Raw genomic sequence first — 7,966 nt, 5'->3', positions numbered from 1 at the left:
CCCCCCCCCCATATGCTCAACTATTTATAGTAGCCTCACTTTGATAGCAAAGAACTGGACACAAATTGCCCATCAGTTGGGGGATGCCTAAACAAATTGTAACACATTGTGGCAGTGGAATGCCAGCGTGCCGGAAGAAATGGCGAAAACGGAGGCACGCAAAGAGCTAGCTGGCTGGATGCAGCGAGGCCAGCAGGCGGGTGAACCACAGTGGAGGGAGAGGACAGTCACCCCAAATGGAAAGGCAATAAAGCGCCTGGCTCCGAAGGAGATCCCAGAAGATTTCACAGAGAGGCCGGCTTGCCTCCTGCCCGCCCTCTTCCCTCCCTCTCTGGCTCTCTGGGAGGAGGAAGGGAAGGGGATTTGGGGGGAAACAGCAACAAAAGCTCAGTTTAGAAACAAGCACCCAAACAAACAGAACCTGTGGATGCCAAGGGGAGGGGAGGAGCCTTCCTCCCACCAGAAGATCAGGAAGGCCTTACAAGCTAAGCCTAAAGGAAAGCTAGGAGGAGAAAGCTCAGAGGATCCTTTCTGCAAAGGCATGGAGTCCGGAGATGGGAAGTGAATTGTGGGAGATGAGCAATTCATTCGGATTAGCTGGAATGGGCAGTGTGTGGAGGGAAGAAAGGTGACATGAGTTTGGAAAGGTGGGCTAGAGCCAGTTTCATTAACTGTAAAATAAGGGGGGGAGGTTAGGGGACTTCTGAGGTCTGCTCAATCCTGGAGGGAAGAGGAGCCACCGAGGCACCTTGAGCAGGACTACCATGGTCAGGCTTGAAGACGCTTTGGGCAGTAAAGCAGAAGAGGGAAGGGGCTGATGAGGACAGGAGCCAGGGAGGTCTTAGTAGGTTGGGAAGAAGGGATGGAAGCAAGGAATGGGGAAGGGGCTCTGCCTGACAAGATTTAGCTTGTGTCCCCTGAGGAAAGACTGCTTGAGCCGGGCCAGGGATCTTCCACGGGTCCCAAGTAGCCTCTTCCATCGGTACCGGCACAATCCACCTGCTGCCTCCTGCTCCAGCCCAGTGTCCCGACAGTCTCCCAACTGGGATGTGGAGGAGCCGAGGAAAGGAAGGCGGCTGCCCTTTGACTTCAGGCCTCGTCTGTGCTGCTGAACTCGGCCTCTGAGAGAGAGTACTGGGGCAGGGCCCTCCACTCAGCCCCAGGCCGAGCCTTCGCATCCCCGGGACTGCTTCGAGTCCTTCCTACTGATCCTGTCTAGAGCCTGCTTTATATCCATACACCCTCACCTTCCTTCCGTCTAAGGATCACTACTATGTGTTGGCTCCAAGGCAAAGAGCGGTAAAGACTAGGCAATGGGAGCTAAGTGACTTGGCCAGGGTGGCCCAGCTAGGAAGGGTCTGAGGCCGGATTTCCTAGGTATTTGCTTGTTGCCTCCCTCACTGGCCAATGGGGCTTTCCCAAAGCCTAGTTCTGACCATGAAGCCCTCACATCCCCCCCCCCCCACACACACACACACGCAGGCTTCAGAAACTGCAGGGGCTTCCTGTTCCCTTCCAGATCAAAGAGGATGGCAGCCTTCTAGGGGAGCCCCTTCCGGGCCCCTTAAATGGCCCTCCTCCTAGTGTGTGTTTCCACGCTGCACTGACCCTCTTATGGATGGGCTCTCTCCTTCCTGGGTCTAAGTTCCCTGGAGTTAGGGTTGGTGACAGTGGGCTGCCCAGAGGCTTCTCAGACTGGCCTCCTGAGGGGCATGGCAGGTGCTGGCTGCTTGCAGCGTCCAGAGGGATGCATGCTGACCTACTGGATGGCCTTCAGAGGGCACTTCACTGATTCTCTGCTTCTGGCCTCACAAGGCCCCATTTAACAGTTGGGGGAAGCCGAAGCCCGAAGAAATGACCTGTCCAAGGTCACACAGCTGAGAAATAGCTGACACAGGACTTGAATCTGGATCTTCCCGGTCTCGGGGGGGGGGGGGGGGGGAGGGGTAGGCTGCCCTGCAGCTTCTAGGCTTGTGTCAGCCGTCCTGTTCAGGACAGACTTCCATTCGATCCCGATGTGAAACATCTTGGCTCTGGAGGGGATGGGGGGGGGGGGGTCCAAAGGACCAGGGCGCCACGATCTGAGGTCAGTAGATGAGGATCCGCCCAGGGATTGGCTGGCAGGACCCGCGTGACCGTCTGACCGGTCAGATGCCCCCAACTCCAGCCTGCCTCAGTTTCCCTTCTACAAAATGGGCAGGATGATGTCCGGCGCACAAGAGGTGCCACCGCTAGACCGACCCAGGGAGATACAGGGGCCCCAAGAGAGCCTGCCCGTGGGAGGCAGCGAGCGGCCGAGGAAGGGCGGGACCAAGGCTCCACGAATGCGGTTCCTTTAAGAGTCTCGACCCCCCTCTCCTCGTTCTCAAATTCACTAACGTCACGGATTGGCGACCAATCGGGAGTCTCTTTCCTCCGCTCCGCCTCCCAGGAAGTGCGTCACGCCTGGGGCACAGAGAGTCGGAAGTGGCGAGGCGGGGCTGACGAAGCTGGCCCTTCTAGCTGCCCCGTCGGCCGCCTCTCGCTGGTTCCACGCCCCGCCCCCCTCGCCCCGCCTCCACTACCCTTCTCTTTTGCAAGTGGGGAAAGTGAGGAAGGCCAGAGGAGGGAGGGGGCTGGATTAGGAGCCGGCTGAGTGCCTTCAGAAAGTTTACGCCCGTGGCGACAGCGGGCGGTGAGGGAGGGGAGAAGGGGGACATCACCGCCCTGCCCATGCCCCGCCCCGCCCCGCCATCCTTCCGCTTTACCGACGCGAGCCTGGCGCCGAGGAAGATGGCGGCCGCGGCGGGGCAGTGAGGAGCGCATGCACAGAACCTAAGCTCGGGGCTAGCGGCACCGCCACCAGGGGGCGACAGAGGCTGCCCGTGGCACTGAAGTGCCTCCACATGGAGGCGTAGCGTGCAGCTCCAAATGAAGAAACTGAGGCGGAGCAAGGCTTGGCTGGAAGGGCCCCAAAGAGGCTGCTAGGGGGCGCCCCAGGCCTGGAGTCAGGTAGACCGGGGACTTCCTGGCTTCCAATGTGGCCTCCGACCATATCTGGCTGTGTGACCCCGGGGCAGTCGCCTGCCTTCTGCCTGGTCCAGCTCCTTTGTTTGGCAGAGACTTACCTGGGTTCAGCGTTGCTGGGGGCTCAGTGCTCTGCTCTGCTCTGCTCTGCTCCCACTTGCAGGGCGGCGCCCCAGAGGGCTGCCCACCGCCACATCACTCTGGATTCTGGAGAACTCCTGGGGCCGGGCCTTTCTTTGCTGTTGCCCAGGAGCCCCCATTGGTGTGCTACTCCTGAACACCCCCTGGGGGAAGGCGGGCGGGGCGGGGGAGGGGGGCAGCCCTTTTGCCCTTTAGCCATAGCTCTCCTCTTGGAGCCCCGCCACATCGGGTGTGTCTTTCTGGAGCCGTCTCGGGGTACCGACTCTGGGCCCTCTGAGCTGCCGCCCTGGTCCCCGGGCACTGGCATCTCAGAATGCCCATTCCTCTGAAATCAAGGAAGAACAAACAGGCAAGAAACCGAGGGGCCATGTGCTGCCTGGGCTGTTGGCACAGAGGAGGCGGGAGAGCAGAAGCGGACCTTCTTTCCTTGGGGACTCGGGTTTTGCCTCCTCTCTGGCTCCTGGCTCCCTGCTGCCTGGGGCGTCTTTGACTAGACCGTTTTCTTCAATCACAGACAAACGCTCTTCCTCACCACTGGCCCTGCCCCACCCTCTGGGGCTCCATTTGAGGGAGCCCATGCTCAGCCAGAGATGTGGCTTGGTCTCACCCAGTCACAAGATGTTTTCCTTCCGTGTGGCATCATCTGACTTTCAGTCTTGGGGTCCTTTCAAATGAATTAAGGTCTCCCTCCACTGTGGTGAAATTATAGGAAAGTTCTTTAATGCCCAACCCCAGGGACTGGTAAGCTGGGGTTAGTTGGGGTGAAGCACCACCCTTATACTCTCCCCCCGGGCCAGCACTAGTGAACCTTTTAGGGATGGAGTGCTGAGTCCACCCTCACCCCACTCCCCAGACTGAGTGCCATGCCATACACCCCCAGAGACCATGTGCTGTGCCCCATCCCAACACTACATGCTGGGTACCCCCCTTTACCCCTCCCAGGGGAGGAAGAAAGCACTCCCATTGGGCTGCTGGGCAGAGGTGTGGCTGAAGGGATGAATGTCTTTAGCAAGTATAGAGGGAGAGATGGGAGTGGCCTGAGAGCTCTGCCCCCCTCCAGCTCTGCTGCCTGTGACCACCCCCCCTTACCCTCTGTGCACTCCCATTGGCTGCTGGGTAGGGGGGCAGGGAGGTGTGGTGGAGAGGGGGAAGGGAGCAGCTCCGTCCATGCCCTCTGCCTTTCTGGTAACAAACTGGGGGTAGAGGGTAGCCGAGTGCCCACAGAGAGTGTCATCTTTGGCCCCTGTGCCACAGGTTCACCATCACTGCCCTAGGCATACATTTGCTGTCTCAGCAAATCAGCTGGAGTGCTTTTGTGAAAGTCCAGGGTTTCAAAGAGAGCTGGAGCGACTTGGAAGGTTTTAGTATTTTCCTTTCAAACGCCTTCCCTCAAGAGCCTGGCTCGAACAGGTCTCAGAAGAATCTCTGTGCCATGGACGAAGTTATGCAGCTTCACCAACAAAAATTTTACAAAACACCTCAGAGAATATGGTGAGCCTGGCCTGGGGCTGCCTTTCCCAATCCAAAAAATCAAAAATAAAAGGAAAAAAGAAGCCCAGGCGCCCTCTCCTAGAGGGAAAGCCTGGGCTCTACTGCGCTCTCGGGGGACTCTTCCCAAGGATTAGGGACGGAGAGCCACCTAGGTATCGTCTCCAAACCGGTGTGACTTGGCCTCTCACAACACTGCCCTGCTGGCAGAGGGAATCAGGGAAGGGGGGAGTTTGTTCTTTCCCTCTCCCAGTGAGGGGCCCTCCCTGCCCAGGCCTCCTGTAAGCACACGGTGCTCTAACAAGTCCGTTAGGCTGTTGGACGAGCCACCAGGCCTCAGCACACAATACAGAGAGCGGTCTAGGAGGGCTCAAAAAGAAGACGGATAAAGAAGGAACGTTTTTGAGCTGTTGTGGAAGGGTGAGTCAGAATTCCATTTGGACTGTCCTACGTTGCATGAAATTTTGGCTGCCCCCTGATAAATGGCCTCGGAGAGAATTTCCAGTGGGAGAGCTTTATGTGTGAAAGGGAGGAATCCCTGAAGCCTCTTTGGTATGTCCTGTATGGAGAGGATCCCTGGACTTGTTCTGTCCAGACTCCAACCAACATGTTCAACTAGAGAAGGCTCAGAAGGCACACTAGAGCTTTTGCGGGGGCTGGACCAGGCGCAGCGGTGGGGGTGTGGGGGGGAGGTGGGGAGAGGAGGTTGCAAAGAGGCAGGTTTAGACTGGATGTGAGGAAGAACTGACGAGAGGTCCCAGAGTGGAAGAGGCAGTCCTTGGAGGTCTGTCTTTAAGCAGCCATTTATCAGGAATGTTTTAGTGCAGTGATGGGCAAACTTTTGGAAGAGGGGCCAAAGGAAAGAAAATATTCCTCTGTCAGTCTGTTTCTAAGGCAACTCTTTCGAAGTTTCATTGTATTGTATCCTGCTCATTGTATTCCTCAGATTAGGAATAATGTCGTGAAGCCGGATAGAACATTTCAGGGGCCCTTCTGGCCTGATGGGCACTGTAATTTGCCCATCACTGTTTTAGTGGGAATTCTTTTTTCCAGGTGTTTCTTCTAACTCTTCCGTCCTATAAAGCCAGCATGCCTCCTGGGGCCACAAAGGACAGGCTAGGGCCATGGGATTTGCTCTGAGGTCCTGCCAGGCTGGATGGGGAGGGCCAGAGATCAGCTAGTAAGTATGGGCCACGAAAGTTTGCAGCATGGGAGCCCTAGCCAAGGGCGGCATTGGAAAGGAGCAGTGGGCACAATGTGATGGGAGGCCCCTCTGGCCTCAGGAGATGTCACACTCTTCCATGCAGTCTATGGTCAAGTCCAGTGAATGGCCTCTTACTTTTCCCCCAGGGTGACTCGTGGCCATCCCTCATCTCTATGCCTTTGCACTCCTGGCAGAGTCCTCTGCTCGCCTTTCTCTACTTGGAGTCCTTAGAATTTAGCAGAATCTACTTAGGATTTCTTCAAGACTTGTTGGCTGCCGCCTTGTCCACAAAATCTTCCTCCTCTCCTGGCTGCTCTCCCTCCTCCTCCTCCAATTGCCTTGCATTTCTTCTCCCACCTCTAGGTGTAGGTGTCAACCCTTGGATGGAACGTAGGTTCCTAGAGGGCAGAGGCTGCCTCCCTTCCCTTGGCTCCCGCTCCCAGAGGTGTTTAGTAAAGGCTGCTGGAGCAGGTGTGCTTGGTGGCAGCTAATTAAGGGCTCCCCTCAGGGCCAGTTTCTCCCATTTTCCAGGTTCTCTTTAGTAGAGTCCTGAGGCCAGAGCCCCTTTGTCAGGGATGACAGATGGCTCTGGGCACACTGTGGAGGGGACAGAACGAGCAGAGCTGTGGGTAAGGAAGCAGCTCTCGCGCTATCCTGCTGGCCTGCCTAGTTTGGAGTTGGCTCTGCTGTCAGAACCCATTTGAGGCCAGATGGGATGGCACCCAGTGTGATTTGGAGCTTTCCTCTTTCCCCCTTACAATGCAAGTGGATACTTCTGGTTTGGCTTTGAAAGCCCTTCAGGTCCTGGACCCCCTTCCTCCCCTGTCCTGTTTACATCTTCCTCCTTCCAGGGGCCACGGGACCCTCCATCTCTCAGCTCCAAGCTTTTCCATGGGCTGCTCAGCTTACCTGGAATTCTTTCCCGTCTCATCTCTGTGGCCTCCTGGCTTCCTTCCAGCCTCATTGTAGTTCTGTTGCCTTCCATAATGAGCATTTCTCTGTCCTCCGTCTCCGTGTCTTCCCTTCAGATTGCCTCCAGTGAATCCTGTCTGGAGCTTGTTGGTATGGAGTGGTTTGCCTAGGCTTTCCCCCATTAGCCCAGGGACTCCTTAAGAGCAGAGATTGCCTTTTACCTCTCTTTGTAGCCCCAGGCCTTAAAGGCACATAGTAGGGGCTTGATGAATGCTTGGTGACTGACTGGCGCAGCACATAGAATGCTCGAATTGAAGACATGGACGGGATCTCAGTGGCCATCTAGTCTGGCTTTGCTGGACAATTGAGGAAAATGAAGCGGACAGGGACTCTGATTTGGCCAGAGCCACACAGCTGGTAAAGGGGCAGAGCTGGGCCTGGAGCTCGGGCCAGCACCCTCACCTCAACCCTGCAGAACCTGCCTTGGAGAAGACTCGCACCAACCCTCTCATTTTAGAGCTGGGGAAATCGAGGTCTGACCTCCAGCAGCTAATGTCAGAGCAGACCTTGGACCCCATTTTTCTGTCTCCCTCAGTGTCATGGGGACTGAACTGGGTAAACTAGATGGGAGGACAGTCAGCTGAGAGAAGCTCAACTGTTCTTTGGCCAGATCCATCTTCCCATCACAACATGGAGTGACATCTCACCCTGCAACACAGCATTAACGCAAAGCCCTTGCCAGGCCTGGGAGGCCAAGCAGCCCTTCCTCAGGGAGCTCTACACCGAACCCTGGTTTCCAGTTTCCCAAATGAAGACACCTTGCATCTGTGGGAGGGGTTTCTGGCTCCTGAGCAGATACTGAATGGGGAGGGGGCGGAGCTCTGAGCCAGACTGGCCACATCCAACTCTATGGTTCAGGGTCAAACTGTTAGCATGGGGGTATAGGCTGGACATTCAGGGACCCGTCTCCCAGAAAAAGCTTTAGGGAGCTCACTGCTGGGAGGGACAGCTGCTATCACCAGCAGCCCTGACAGTGGCCGATGTGGCTGTATTTCCCAAGAACCAACATTCAGAAAACAGCCCTCACTTCTTTGCAGAGGCAAGTGGGGGACTATGGGTGCAAGGCACCGGGCCAGTACATTGCTTTTCTTTGAAAATTCCTTGTTACAAGGGCTGGCTGGCTGGCTGGGGAGGGCCAGAATGGGAAATGAAGGG

The sequence above is a fragment of the Gracilinanus agilis genome, chromosome 1, assembly GCF_016433145.1.
Source record: "Gracilinanus agilis isolate LMUSP501 chromosome 1, AgileGrace, whole genome shotgun sequence".
NCBI lineage: Eukaryota > Metazoa > Chordata > Mammalia > Didelphimorphia > Didelphidae > Gracilinanus > Gracilinanus agilis.
This window is presented reverse-complemented; position numbering follows the sequence as displayed.